This window comes from Equus quagga, chromosome 10 (genome assembly GCF_021613505.1).
Source record: "Equus quagga isolate Etosha38 chromosome 10, UCLA_HA_Equagga_1.0, whole genome shotgun sequence".
NCBI lineage: Eukaryota > Metazoa > Chordata > Mammalia > Perissodactyla > Equidae > Equus > Equus quagga.
In genome coordinates this window covers 89,408,893-89,423,890 of record NC_060276.1, presented here as the reverse complement: position 1 = coordinate 89,423,890, position 14,998 = coordinate 89,408,893, and the positions used below count along the sequence as shown (strand labels likewise).

The following is a 14,998-nucleotide window of genomic DNA, read 5'->3' as shown; positions in this document are numbered from 1 at the left end:
CCCCCCCAACCCCCCCCCCCCCCCACACACACACACTGGTTCCAGGCACAAAGGGCCAGGCCCAGCAGCCTCCCACCCCTGAACCGGGGCTGTCCCAGGGTTCCGCTGCGGGGACTGACAATTGTCATATTCATCAGAGTGATTTTCTCGCCTAAATCCTTTTCTTCTGCCTCACCGGCCCACCCCTTCTCCCCAGACATGGGAGGGGAGCGCCGGACAGTGCCCCCGAGGCCCCTCCCGCCCCTGAGGCCCAGAGGTCACAGAGGAAATCCCCTTGAAGACACAGCTATCCCACCGTCCCAGATGGCAGCCAGTCACCCTCTGAGGGCCCTCACCCTCTGAGGGGCCTGGGGGCAGGCCGAGCCCTCCTCCCGGTGCTTGGCCCGACCTCCAAAGGGGGGCTCTGCGGGACCCCCAGATCGGGCGCCGCCGCCAACACACACCCTGCGGGGAGGGCGGCCTCTGGGGGCCCTGCGCCACCCCCCCCGCCCCGCCCAACGAGCACCGGCGGTCACCTGCGGGGCGCCCCATCCCAGACACCCCAAATCCAGAGCCGGAGGCCCGTGCGCTTCGAGATCCTGCAGGGCTGCAAAGTCCCCGGGGGTGGGGGGCGGTGGCTGATGGCAGGGAAGGCCCCTCGCAGCCCTCAGCAGGGGTCACGGCCCTGAAAACGCTGCCGTGCACCCCAAGCAGCTCCACGACCGTCGACTGGGAAGCCGGCTCGCTCCCGGAGGCCCCCGCCCCCTCCCGAGCAGCCGTTCAAAGCCCAGGGGGCTGCGCGAGGCCCCGCCGGCTCCCCCGCTGCCCGCCCGCTGGGACGTTTCGCGCGGAGCACGATGGCGCGCAAAGCGTCGGCGGGTCCCGGAGCCCGTGCAGCCGCCAGACACCGCCCCGGCCGGCGGGGCTGTGACGCCCCCTGGAGGCCGCGGGCTTCCACCTGCGCGGCGGCGGCCGGCAGGGGCGGGACCCGGGCGGGCGCACCGAGGGCGAAGCATCCGTTCAAGGTCACAGGCAGACCCAGATCCGAGCCTTCCGGAAGCGGCCCCTGGGGATTCCGCTGCCGCTTGTTAATTTAAAGCACAAAGAACCCTCGCACACTCATACCTACATAGAGCTAATGATGCTGAAGGGTCGGGGCCCCTCATTTGCAGAAGACCCTTGGTAGGGCCCCAGAAATATATTCATCTGGTCGTAGGTGTTTGTAAAATCTGCAGATGCGAACTGCAAATTGGCTAACATCTGTATTGGACTGTCATCGGTTAAGATCGTTCTCTTCCCACCCTGACTGTCACCCTCCCCCTCCGGCCCTGTAGCAGTGGAGGGGCCTTGGGCCTCGGGGAGCTGGCGAAGGGGAAGTTGAGTTGGGGAAACATTTAGTGTGACTTTCATGGGATCTGTTTACATAGCGAGTTATTACTGGCCATCCTGGGGTAAGAATGACTTCCAGGAATAATCCCACTGCCCACCTGGCGTCATGACGCTGAGCTCTACAGCAGCTGGGACGGAGGAGGAGAAACAAGGTTTGAAATGTACAGAGCCGGAAGCTAGTCTGTGGAAAATTCTTCCAATTATCAAATGCCTAAATTTGTGAGCAGATCAAAACGGAAGATTTTTCTGTCAGGAATATCATCAATAATGCAGTGAATATAATGGCAAACTTCCTGTAAAATGAAATTGTTTTCAAGTGTGTCTATATGTAACCAATAGAAACTATTCTGGCACGGAGAAGTAAATTGCAGCAAAATCTTTTTCAGATCGTACCAAAAGGGAAAGAGAAATTTTGAATAGAGGTAATATATATGAGTTTTTGGATTGTATAATAATCTACTTGATGAAAAGAAGTGAAATATTTGAACACAGTGGGAAAGAATTTAAATTTCTTGCTGATTTGACCAGAATACTGACATTGACAAAGATAACATAAATCTCAAACCAGACTTCTACAAGTTGGTTGGTGAATATTGTCAATTCAGAGTATTTAAGATTGGTCCCTGAATATGAAACTTCGATACGCCCTGAAAATTTACAACTTTATATTGAAAGAAACTTGATAGAGGTTTCCCCAAATTTGACAGCCGTCCTAAAAACGTATACAGCATTACTAATAACAAATTGTAAAGCTGCAAGTTTTCTAAACCATCAATAACGTAAACCAAATCTGCATCAACCATGCTAGAAGAAAACCAGAATGAATTATCTTTCTATCCTCTTGCTGGAAAATGATATTACAAAATTGTCGTCACGTGAAAAGGCAATCAGAGTCTGCAGCCAAAAATTGTAGGGCAGAAAATTGTTGTAAGAGTTTGTCAAGCAGTTAACAAAACCTTATGTCAGTTTTCTGAATCATATGAGATTTGAGATCTTTCTCAGCTTTTAAAGTGTTATTATTGTGTTTTCTTTCTGATTCTAAATAACCTTCCTTTCCTACCTAATTCTGTGTTCATAATTTTCTTTCTTTCTTCTTTTTTTTTTTTTTTTTGGAAGGAAGACTAGGCCTGAGCTAACATCCGTGCCCATCTTCCTCTACTTTATATGTGGGACACCTGCCACACCATGGCTTGATGAGCAGTGCCATGTCCACACCCGGGATTGGAACCGGTGAACCCGGGCCCCAGAGAAGCAGAAGTGCGTGCTTAACCACTGCGCCACCAGGCTGGCCCCTCTGTTTTCTTTTTAAAGGCCCCCAAATTGCACAATCTTCAGAAAGCCAAAAAACCTGGATCCATCCCACACATAAATCTCCCCCCCCCCCCCCCCGCACACCCCCCCCAATCTCACATACAGAACTAAGAACTGTGGGCTCACAGGGTAAAAAGAGGCACAAGACCCCTCCCCTAGAAAATTCACAGAATCACAAAATTACCACAGATTTATTAAAAGCTTGATCCAATGAGAATTATTTTTACTAATGAAGCTAATTTTACTAACCAAGCTAATTTTCCTGTTGGTTCCCCCAGTGCCTTCCATTCTTTTAGTGTCACCACCAAAGAAACTGCAGAGGACAGCTTTGGGCCATTATTTCACATTCCCTCCGACAGAAGGACTGCTTTTTCTTCCTCGTTAGTCTCTTGGGTATTTTAAGATTGTCATCATCTGTTATGCAAAAAAAAAAAAAAAAAAAAATCAAACTTTCATTTTTTACCTTAATATTTCATGAGCTAAACTTCTTTTACTTTGTTCTATTGACATTTGTAGAAAGAGTTTTTTTGAAGTCTGTTGCTCGGGGTTAAGCGGGTGCAACCTGAAGAGAGGGAGGCACCGTGTCCATTTGAATGCACAATAATAGCCTCGTAGGTAGGGAGCTTCCAGTCCCACGATGGTTTTTTCCTGTCAGGCTGTACTAGAAGAAATATAAGAGGCATAAGGCTATGCCAGATGGTGAAAAATAGGTTTACAGCACCAAAATAGTGCTGTTTTTATTAAAAACTAGGCTAGTATTGAATGCCAGAAGGCGTGAAACCCAGCTCTGAGTAAGAATCGCCGCATTTAGCATGAATCTTGGCCCTTCTGAACCTCCCACCCGGCAAAGCAAGGTGGGCCCACCAGCCCGCCTGGGGTGCTGCTGCAGGGCCCCCGCACAGGATCCCGGAGACTCACGGGAAAGGCGTGGGCCTGCTTCTCGGGGGGCCAGCTGGGCTCCCCAGCCGCTTCCTATCCCCACGCCCCCCACCATTACACCGGAAGTCCTCAGCCAGCCGCCTTGTGACTCACTCCTCTTTCCTTCATGCTGGATTCTGCTGTCCAAGAACCCAGAGGCTGGAACCTTAAATCTGGTGAGGCTGGAACCTTGACCTCCAAGGCGTTCTAGGCTTCTCCAGCATCAGTGAGGCTAACAGCTATCTCCAAAAGTTTTCCCGAAACCCATTAGCAACCAGTGTCTCTCAAACTCTGCAACTAAGGGAAACCAGCACCGGAGAGGGTAGGCTCCTCACCAAGAAGGTCCTTCTTGACCTCCATCACCACGCTCTGAGTCAGTTAGCTTTTGCTGCAAAACAAACCCGCCACAAAGCTTAGCGCCTTAAGACGCCGACTGTTTAGCTCTCCACTCTGCGGACTGGCAACCTGGGCTGAGCTCCGCCGACGCCCCCGGCTCACGCCGGCGTCTGCAATATCCGCGGCCGGATGGACTGGGGGTCCGGGACCCTCTCGGCTGGTCAGATCGTCTTTCTTCCGCACGGTCTCGCATCCTCCCGCAGGCTAGCCTGGGTTTGTTCATAGGGAGGCGGCTGGGTTGCAAGCCCAAACAGAAAAACGCTCAAGGCTTCTTGAGATCGGCCTGGATAGGGACCACGTTTTATATTCGGTTGGTCAGAGCCGGTTCCAAGACCAGCCCAGGTCCAAGGGCTCCACCGCTTGATGGGAGGAGCCACTCTGCGTTGAAAAGGGGCGCAGGTACAGGGAGGGTAACAGTTGGGGCCATGTGTTTTCTTTAAAATTGTGGTATTATGGTAAAATACACATAACATAAAAATTACCATTTTATCCATCTTTAGGTGTACAGTTCACATTGCCATTAAATACATTCATTCACACTGCTATGCCACCGTCACCACCATCCCTTTCCAGAACTTTTCCTTCGAGACTTTTCTTATTAAATGCTACCTTCCATTCATTTAGCACTTTCACAGTTGGAACAGGACCATTTTTTTTCACTGCCCTAAGAGTCCTCTGTGCTCGCCCATTCACTCCTCCTCTCCCCAGCCCCCAGCCCCCAGCAACCGCTCACCTGTTTACTGTCTCCATAGTTTTGCCTTTTCCAGAATGTCATAGAGTGAATCATACAGTATGTAGCCTTTTCACATTGGCTTCTTTCACTTCATAATATGCTAAGGTTCCTCCATGTCTTTTCATGACTTGATAGCTCATTTCTTTTTAGCGCTGAATAATATTCCATTGTGTGGATGAACCACAGTTTATTTATCCACTCACCTGCTGAAAGACATCTTGGTTGCTTCTGAGTTTTGGTAACTACGAGCAACCTGCTATAAACATCCATGTGCAGGTTTCTGTGTGGATGTAACTCTTCAACTCCTTTGGGTAAATACCCAGGAGCACAATTGCTAGGTCGTATGATAAATCTGTATGTTGAATTTTTTAAGAAACTGCCAAACTGTCTTCCAAAGTGGCCGTACCATTTTGCATTCTCACTGGCAATGAAGGAGAGTTGCCGCTGTTCCACATCCTCGCCAGCATTAGATGTTGTCAACTCCAGAACTTTTCATCATCCCCAGCAGAAACTCTGTACCCGTTAAACAGTGACTGTCCCCTCCCCCTTCCCCAGCCCCTGGTGGCCTCTATTCTACTGTCTGTCTCTATGAATTCGACTATTCTAGATATCTCATATGAGTGGAATTGTGGCCATTTTTGCAAACAGGGTGTCCCCTACTTTTAAAAACAGGTAGGTTTATGGGGCTCCGAGTTCTTCATCATCCACTTCTTTTTTTTGAGGAAGATCAGCCCTGAGCTAACATCTGCCAATCCTCCTCTTTTTGCTGAGGAAGACTGGCCCTGAGCTAACATCCATGCCCATCTTCCTCTACTTTATATGTGGGATGCCTACCACAGCATGGCTTGCCAAGCGGTGCCATGTCCACACCCGGGATCTGAACCGGCGAACCCTGGGCCGCCAAAGTGGAATGTGCGCACTTAACTGCTGCGCCACCAGGCTGGCCCCATCATCCACTTCTGTCTCGCCTTCTGGACGCAGCCATCCTTCCCAGAGTCACGTGTAATCTCCAAGACGCCTGGCCTCCTAGGGTGTGGTAATGGGAGATCTGATTCTGCCTGAAGCTCGGGGTTCAACTTGGACTTGGGTATGGTGGTGAGTGCCACAGGCAACTTAGCTCAGACCTGCTCAGGCCCCTCTCTTTGTCCCTTCGTGTCAGTTCCTTCACACTCCAGGGAGCAGGCATGATGCCTGTGACATGCCCCAGCTGGCCAGGTCATGGGGGGATCAAGAGCCCCACTTATTGCGTAGACCCACTGTACTCTCTGCACCCACGTGCTGTCTCCCTGAGCTCACCTACCAGACAGCAGTGTGGCTGGCCTCTGCCGCATGGTGCCCTGGACACAAAGCTGTGGAGACCCTGGGGAGGGAACTACTGAGGCACCCTATCCCATTCATTGACCTTCAACCCCCCTGTGATAACAGTGTGACCTCCCAGCCTAGCACAGAGGAGAGGTGGGAGGGAAAGGGATGTGGAGAAAGGGAGAGAGAGGAAAAGCAGAATGAGGAGTGTGCAGTAAAGAATGACCCTTGCCCAAAGAAAGGTCTGCCCTTTGCCCCTAGCTCCTGGGAGGTGATCTCTAAACCCCTGGAATGTCTTGCCTGACAACAGTGTCTGTTTACCTGGGGGCCCTGCGCCACACCAGATAGCCAAACAATGTGATTTCTGGTGGGAGCTTTGGGTCACACAGTATCGGCTCAGCCTCCAGAGGGTGGGCAACCAGCCATGCCTATGTGACTGAGCCCCAGTAAGAACTCTGGACATCAAGGCTCGGGTGAGCTTTCTGGTTGGCGATACTCCATGGGTGTTGTCACATATAGGTGCTGGGAGGAGTTCATGACACCACTAGGAGAGGACAACTGGAAGCTCTGTGGTTGGACCTCTCTGGACTCTGCCCCGAGTCTCTTCCCTTGACTGATTTTAATTGGTATCCTTTCACTGTAATAAACTGTAACCATGAGTATAACAGCTTCAGGTAAGTTCTGTAAGTTCTGCAAATAATCAAACCTGAGGGTGGTCTTGGGGACCCCTGAACTCTGCAGTTGGTGTTGGAAGTGAGGGTGGTCTTGTAGATCGTTGCCTAGTTTTACAAGGGGGTGCACAGAAGGAGCTATCCTGTTAATAGTAAATGCAAGAATAATGGTCACAGCACCCTGGGTCAGATGGGGCACAGAGACGCGTTTGGGAAAAACTTCACGATGGCGGCCCAAGGAGAATCACAAGTTCAGTTCACACTTGTATTGGTTGCACTGGTATTGGAGAAACTACCTTCGTGAAACCTCATTTGGTGAACTGGAGAAGCATGTGGCCACAGTGAGTGTTGAGATCTCTGTCCTTGTGTTCCACACCAACAGAGGACCTGTTAAGTTCAATATAGGGATACAGCTGGTCAGGAGAAATTTGGTGGGCTGGAAGAGACGGCCATTATATCCAAACCCAGTGTGCCATTAGAATGTTTGATGTAACATGTGAGAGTTACTTACAAGAACATGCCTAACTGATATAGAGATCTGGTACAAGCGTGTGAAAACATCCCCATCACGTTGTTTGACAACAAAGTGAAAATTAACGACAGGAAATTTAAGGCAAAATCCATCACCTTCCATTGAAAGAAGAATCTTCAGTACTATGACATTTCTTGCTAAAAGTAAGTACAACTTTGAAAAGTTCGTCCTTTGGCTTGTTTTCAAACTACCTGGAGACCCTAACTTGGTGTTTGTCCCCATGCCTGCTCTTGCCCCCATGGACCCAGCTTGGGCAGTACAGCGTGAGGCTGGGGGGGCAGGGTCCCCGCAGTGCACCCTGACACATCATCCCCACATGTATCAGGTACCTCCATCCTTTTGTGGCTGATGGGCTGCTAATAATGCATGTGCCTTCTGCAAATTAGACCTGCATCTTTATTTTCAAGTGCCTGATAGGAAAAGATAGGTTTGGATTCAAAATCTATTCCCATTGCTACCAGAAATGTCAATGTGTCATCTGTCCACAAAAGGAAGAACTGCCAGCTTCTTTAAATATAATTCCAACTGTTGCGCAATTTTAAATGGATGATAAACAAAAATGTCACTTGCTTACCTGTGCTAACAAAGTTTCTCCTTGATGGTGACCATCAAGCATTCAAAGTGTTCATCATTACAAAGCCTAGATTAGGAATCGTGTGTGGCTTTTGCAAGCATAAATCCTCATATAAAAAGTTATGTTGATGAAAGTAAACTGTGGCAGATTGTTAAAGGCCACCAATCTCTCCCATGCTAGTATTCACTTTGCAATGTGTCCCTCCCCTTTGTTCCTCCCATCCAGTAATATCCACGGCGATATTCCTCTATCCCTCCCACCCCAGAGTCTGGGCTGGCCTTGTGACTACTCGCTTTGGCCAACAGAAGAGGGCGGAAGTGACTTGGGACTCCCACTGTCAGGAAGCTTGAGGCCTTGATTCTCTTTGAAGGCTCTGGTTGTCACATAAGGAAGTCCATCTAGCCTTCTAGAGCATGAGAAGCCATGGAGGAGAGACGTGAGGGTCCTAGTCCACAGGCAGACACAGGACTGAGGCCTTCCCGGGCCTCCCAGCCCAGCTGACCCTCCCTCCTGAGTGAGTCCAGTCAAACAAGCAAAGGAAGTGCCCAGCCAACCACCACAGTCCTGAGAAAAAATGCACTATTGTTGTTTGGGGACACGAGGCCTTGAGACGGCTTGTTACACAGCAAAGGCTGACTAAAACACAAGCTCAACTTGACACTAAAAAGTGCAAGAGACAGGGCTGGCCCCGTGGCCGAGTGGTTAAGTTCGCGCACTCCGCAGCAGGCGGCCCAGTGTTTCGTTAGTTCGAATCCTGGGCGCGGACATGGCACTGCTCGTCAGACCACGCTGAGGCAGCGTCCCACATGCCACAACTAGAAGAACCCACAACGAAGAATATACAACTATGTACCGGGGGGCTTTGGGGAGAAAAAGGAAAAAATAAAATCTTTAAAAAAAAATAAAAAAAATAAAAAATAAAAAAAAAAAGTGCAAGAGACAACAGGAGGGGGAAGTGGCTGGGGGTGGAGATGCAACAAACCCAGCCCCACCTTGACAGTTGCTGCAGCTGGGGGTTCATCATCTACTCCTCCATTTTCGTATATGTTTGAAATTTTCCATAGTAAAAGCTAAAAAATAAAAGCGAAGCTTGGAAAGATTTCACTAGGAAAATATATATACACACTTGCTATTTAACACCTTTTCTAATAGTTTGTATTTAATTTCTTTACATGATTGCATGATACACAGAATGAAATACATTCCTTTCCCACCAGACCCCATTTGGACCCTCCAAGTACTCTCCAGTTCACCGCTGAAGGTCACAGAGATATTATCTACATTTTCTGGGTGTGTCACGAGGTGAACAAGGATGAGGCCTGGTGAACAAGGCGAACAAGGTTGTGGGCCTGACCCCACCTCCAAAACCCACTGCAAAGGCTGCTCTCGCCCGCTCCCCCCGCCGGGCGAGGCTCCAGCACTGCAGGAGCCCGGATCCCCAGGCCCAGGCGCGGGCTGGGAGGGGGCGACCGGGAAGTGCAGCCTCGCGGGCAGCCAGTTCGCCCCGCTCCTTTCCCAGCCTCCTGCCGCCTGGGCTCGCCTGCCCGACGGCGCGGGCTGCGGCCTCGGGGTGGGGGTGGGGGTGCTGGGAGGGGCCGGAAAAGGCGGGCCAGCCTCGATTACGAACCGTTCCAAGTCATCCGGGGCGGGGCCAGAAGCTTCTCTCGGATCGATCGGGCCATCCTTCGATCCCCGCGTCCCTCCTTGCGAGGGGACGGGTGGCAGGCGCGCCGCCCTGGGGCTCACGGTCGCACTGGGGCGCCCAGGCTTTGGGGAGCGGAGACCCCCTGCCCCTCGGAGTCACATTCTCCGGGAGCCCCGGCACCCCTGGGCTCCCGTCCTCGACTACTGTAAGCCCCGCACCGTGGGATCCGAGGAGCCCGCGGCAGCCCCGAAGTGAAGGGGCGCACACGGGTGGCCGGTGGCGGCGGCCGGCGCGGTCCCCAGGAGGGCGCCAGGCGGGGTGGGGGTGGGGGTGAGGGTGGGGAGGCGCGGCGAGCGCCCCCGAGGCCGTCTAGAACCCGAGTCTCAACCTCCTTGTTGATACTGTCCCCGCTTCCAAAGACGTTTAGAATGACTGATGCGGGTCCTCCGGCCTCGAAGCCACCCTCCCAGTAAGCCCTCTTTCCTTCCAAGGACGCCCAGCACCCGCAGGGGGAGCAGGGAGGGAGGGGTGAACGGGGGGAGGGAGGGAGAGGAATGACTCGCATTGGCCTCGCGCGTCCGCAGCGGAAGATGCTGCCACCCGGGCCCGGCCCCCTCCCCCGGGCCCGGCGTTCCTGCTCCCCACGCCAGGGCCAGGCTGCAGACAAGTGAGCACACAGAACAGGGGAGCAGAACATAAACAAGGTTATTCTATTACTTCCTTTTTATTTTTTTGCACACGAATTAATAAACTACTGCATCCGGGGGGAAAAAGCAGAATCCAAACATCCTCTCGGTTGCCATTTAGTTATATAAGAAGGACGCATTCAGGATGGTTGGCAGTAATAATTCCTCCAACGCCACGCTCCAAATCAGAGCCCCTGCTCCGGCCTTGAGTCCAAAGGGACAGCGGCGCCAGCACAGCACAGAAAGTGGGGCAGAGTTCTGCCGGCTAAGGTTCCTGCTCCTGGGGGCGCAACTGCCCCATGTCACAGAACTAGGCCCAGCTGAAAGGCACCAGCCCCACACACCTCCTCGTAGGCCCCCCTCCCACACACGCGCACGCACAGACACATTCGCTTCCTTGCAGGGATGGGTTCCAGCAGCTTCCTTTGTGCCACGGTCCCACCTCCAGCCCCCATGGCCAGAGTTGCTGGAGCAGGGAGCTGACATCTGCCCCAAGATACTGGGCCACCAGAGTCCCCTTGCCCAGGAATTTAGAATTGGAATGGAGAAAAAGAAAGTGTCTGCGCAGAGGGAGAGACCATTCTGTGTAAATAGGGGAGCAGTGGGAGGCTGCGGCCCCCAGGAGGCGGAGGGAGCACCCTAGGGTAGGAGGCTGAGGGAGGAAGACAGAGGGAATCAAGAGATGCTGGCATAGATGGGGCAGGCCGCACGAACTCCGCCTCAGCCTGTGCTCCCTGCCGCCTTCCAGGCCTGTCTGAGGTCCACTGCAGCATCCTCCCATCTTCCATAACAATAATTCCCGTCTTGTGGTTCACCAGGCACCTATGACCAAGAAACTGAGGTTCAGTGAGCTTGAAACTTCTGTTACTTGCACTCAGTGGAGTTTGAAATAACATGTCCTCAAATCAAAGCTTTCTCATTTTACTTTTTTTCAAAAATAGCTTTTACGTGTTAGAGCAGTTTTCGGTTCATAGCAAGATCGAGAGGAAGGTACAGAGATTTCCCATATCCCCCCTGCCCTAATACATGCACAGCCTCCCCCGTTATCAACATCCCCCACCGGAGTGGTGCATTTGTTACCACGGATGAACCCCCACCGACACATCGTCATCACCCAGAGTCCGTAGTTCAACCTGGGCTTCACTCTCAGGGTCGGCCACTCTATGGGATTGGACAAATATATAATGACATGTATCTCTCATGACAGGATCAAAAATAGTTTCGTTGTCCCAAAAATCCTCTGTGCTCTGCCTCTTCACCACCCCACCCCAGCAGCCACTGCTCCTTTGACCGTCTCCACAGTTTCGTCTTTTCTAGAATGCCATGTAGTTGGAGCTATACAGTATGCAGCCTTTCAGATTGGCCTCTTTCACTTTGTAACTCGCTTTGCTTTCATGGGCAACGTTTCCTGCTTACCTTTTTCCAACCCTTCTCTTATTTGGTGTGCACCATATATAATACCTTCCAATTGTGGGAAACAGCTTATTTCAGGCCTGCAAATAAATTGGAATCAAATGTTTTTCCTTTGGGAAAAGGGAAAATAACACTGAATACTGGAAACTAGAAATCGCAGCATTTCTAGTTTCAGCCACAGTCCATCCTGTCTAGGGCATTCTCTGACATCATCTTCCAGAGCAGGGATGTTACAAACCCAGGACACATGCTCAGCATAGCGGCTGCTCTGCCCAGGGATGGGCATGACCCCGAGGCCTGGCCTCCAGGAACCGTCCCGAGGGCTCCTCTGTGCAGCCCGGCAGCAGCGCGGTCCCATTTGCAGTGAGAAGAGCCCCGCAATGCTCCGCATGGAGGCAAAGCCATGACCCTGTTCCGGGGCGCCTGGAAAGACTCATCACGCCATCTTCCTCTGGAGGTCGGGAGCACCATGCTGCCGACAGGGGCTTCCTCCTGAGTCCCCACACGTCTCTGCAGCATTCTCCCATCAACCATGATAAGAACAACGACAAGAGCAGCTGACATTTGCTGACTGCTAATTGTATGCCCGGCACCTTGCCAAGCACTTGATATGGATTTATTTAATCCTCACAACCTTATGAGGTAGATACTAGGAGTATGCCCCAGTTTGTAATTGAGGAAGCTGAGGCACAGAAAAGTTAAGTTACACGCTCAAGGCCACACAGCTTGCAAGTGGCCTAACAAGGATTTGAGTCCAGACTGTATTTCCTGACTGTTAAGCCCTGGACTGTGATGGGAAGATATTAGTTATATATGGCTGTGTGATTACTCCGAAATGTAGCAGCTTAGAACAACGGGCAGGTATTATGGCACATGATTTCTGAGGGGGAGGACCCTGGGCGCTCGGGCTCAGGGGTCTGTGGGGAGGGCTGCAGTCAGGCTGTGGGCCAGGGCTGCGCTCTGCCAAGACTTGCCTGGGCCCGGAGGATCTGCCGCTGAGCTCACTCATGCGGCTGTTGGCAGGAGGCCTCAGTTCCTTGCCTGGGCCTCTCCACAGGCCTACTCTGGGGACACTTGCCCCAGTGTGAGTGACGAGGGGGGAAGAGAGATTGAGAGATGAGCCACTCTGCCTTTTATGACCTAGTCTCCCGATAGCATGTCACTTCTGTCTTCCATTAAGTCCAGCCCACCCCAGCAGGAGGGGATTACAGACAGGTGTGGCCCAGGAAGCAGAGACCCCTGGAGGCCATCTTGGAGGCTGGGTACCGCAGGTGTGAAGAGAAGCTAAACAGAGACGGAGCTTGCCCTCAGAACAACCTTAAACCTGCTCTAGAGGTGACAGCAAAAAGCTACCTAGCCCTGTGCAAGTGTTGGTCACCACACCACAAGCCCTTGCCCTGTGTCTGACACAGTTCACCAGGCACTAAGACTCATCTAGAACATGAGTTGTGTGAGGACAGGTTCTATGTCTTAGATGCCAAATGGCGGTCAGGCTTCCATGAATATTTTTAATTGACTGACACTAAAGAAGTAAAAGATGCACTCACTGCTCTTAGAAAGTTAACCCGGTTTTAAAAAATCTGAATTACATTCATTTGCATACTTTTTGTGGTAAAATACAAATAACACAAAATTTACCACTTGAACCATTTTTAAGTGTACCGTTTAGTGTAATCAAGTACAGTCACATTGTTGTGCAACCATCATCACCATCCATCTCTAGAAGTTTTTGATCACCCCAGATTGAAACTCTGTGCCCCTTAAACACTGACTCCCCACGCCCCTCCTCCTCGTAGCCCCTGGCAACCACCTACTTTCTGTCTCTATGAGTTTGGCAACTCTAGGTATCTGATACAAGGGGGACCATACGATATTTGTCCTTCTGTGTCTGGCTTATTTTACTTAGCGTAATGTCTTCAAGGTTCATCCGTGTTGTAGCATGTGTCAGAATTTCATTCCTTTTTAAGGCTGAATAATATTCCATTGTATGTATATACCACATTTTATCTATTCATCCATGAGTGGACATTTGGGTTGCTGCCACGTTTTGGCTATTGTGAATAATGCTGCTATGAACATGGGTGTGCAAATCCCTGTTTGAGCCCTCGTTTTCAGTTCTTTTGAGTGTATACCCAGAAGTGGAATTGCTGGATCATCTAGTAATTCTATGTTTAATTATTATTTTTTTTTTCAGGAAGATTAGCCCTGAGCTAACTGCCGCCAATCCTCCTCTTTTTGCTGAGGAAGACTGGCCCTGAGCGAACATCCATGCCCATCTTCCTCTACTTTATACATGGGATGCCTACCACAGCATGGCTTGCCAAGCGGTGCCATGTCCACACCCGGGATCCGAACCGTTGCCAAGAAGCGGAACGTGTGCACTTAACCACTGTGCCACCGGGCTGGCCCTAATTTTTTTTTATGTTTAGTTTTTGAGGAACCACCATACTGTTTTCCTAACAACCTAGTTGTAGCAATAATAAATGCTACCAGGTTTTGGATCCTTGTGCTAGGCCCTTTGCACACTTTACCTCAAACCAACACTGCCAGGTAATGTTATCCTCACTTTTCAACAGATGAGCTAATTTGCTCAATATCACACAATTAGTTGGGAGATATACAACATGGGTTGATCACTTAGCAAGGCAAGTGGCTACAAGTCCAGTTTAATGAAACACAATTTCAGTCCAAAAAACTTGAGGCCACAGAGTGTAGTTATCTATGGAAAGTTCCTGAACGTAAGTGGTGAACCAAATTTTGCAGATGTTCCACGATCAGGCGTACAGTGGGGATCTAGGAAGCACTTGACAGCAGAAGAGGCCGCAACCCCGCCTCAAACCCCAGGGGTCTGTGTGCGAATCTCTTCTCTGGGCTTGCCAGGGCCTCCAGACAGCACGCCTATTTGCCAGAGACTTTTTGAGCACCGTCGGCCCAAGTGGCAGAGCAGCTGTACTGAAGCCTTGACTGTCGCAGAGCCGTCTCTTGCTCTGCATCCCCTCAGAACTGGCTGCCTCTGGGTTATTTGGCAATTGGGTCAGAGCAGCTGGCTCGAATGGGGTGTGTGTTGCCCCTAAAATCCAAAATGACACCAAACAGTGTGCCTTTTTCTTGACAGTAGGTGGTACAATGTGCTACAACTTGTTTCACTTTGGAAGTGACATCCCACTTCCTTGAGGTGGTAGTGAAACCAGGGGCCAACTTGCCTTAGCTATGCTCAGTTAGCTGTCTGTTTGCAAAGTAGTTAGATAGTGCACTACTAAGCCCACCCTATGGAGACTGTAGGGGAGGAAGACTTTTCCTCTGCCTAATGTGGGTTCGTCTGGCTGGAGAACAAATTAAATTCACAGGAGACAGAATAGCAGAAGAAAATTAAACAAAGCTTTATGAGGACCATGGCCTGGGGCCTTTCTTCCCGAAGGAAGAAAGGGCACCGAGGAAATGGGGTGCAC

General features: G+C 51.0%; 1 pseudogene; it reads left to right on the top strand.

The window, feature by feature from the left end:
* The first annotated feature begins 6,925 nt into the window (after positions 1–6,925).
* LOC124245500 (GTP-binding nuclear protein Ran-like) lies at positions 6,926–7,580 on the top strand (annotated as a pseudogene).
* Positions 7,581–14,998: the final 7,418 nt, after the last annotated feature.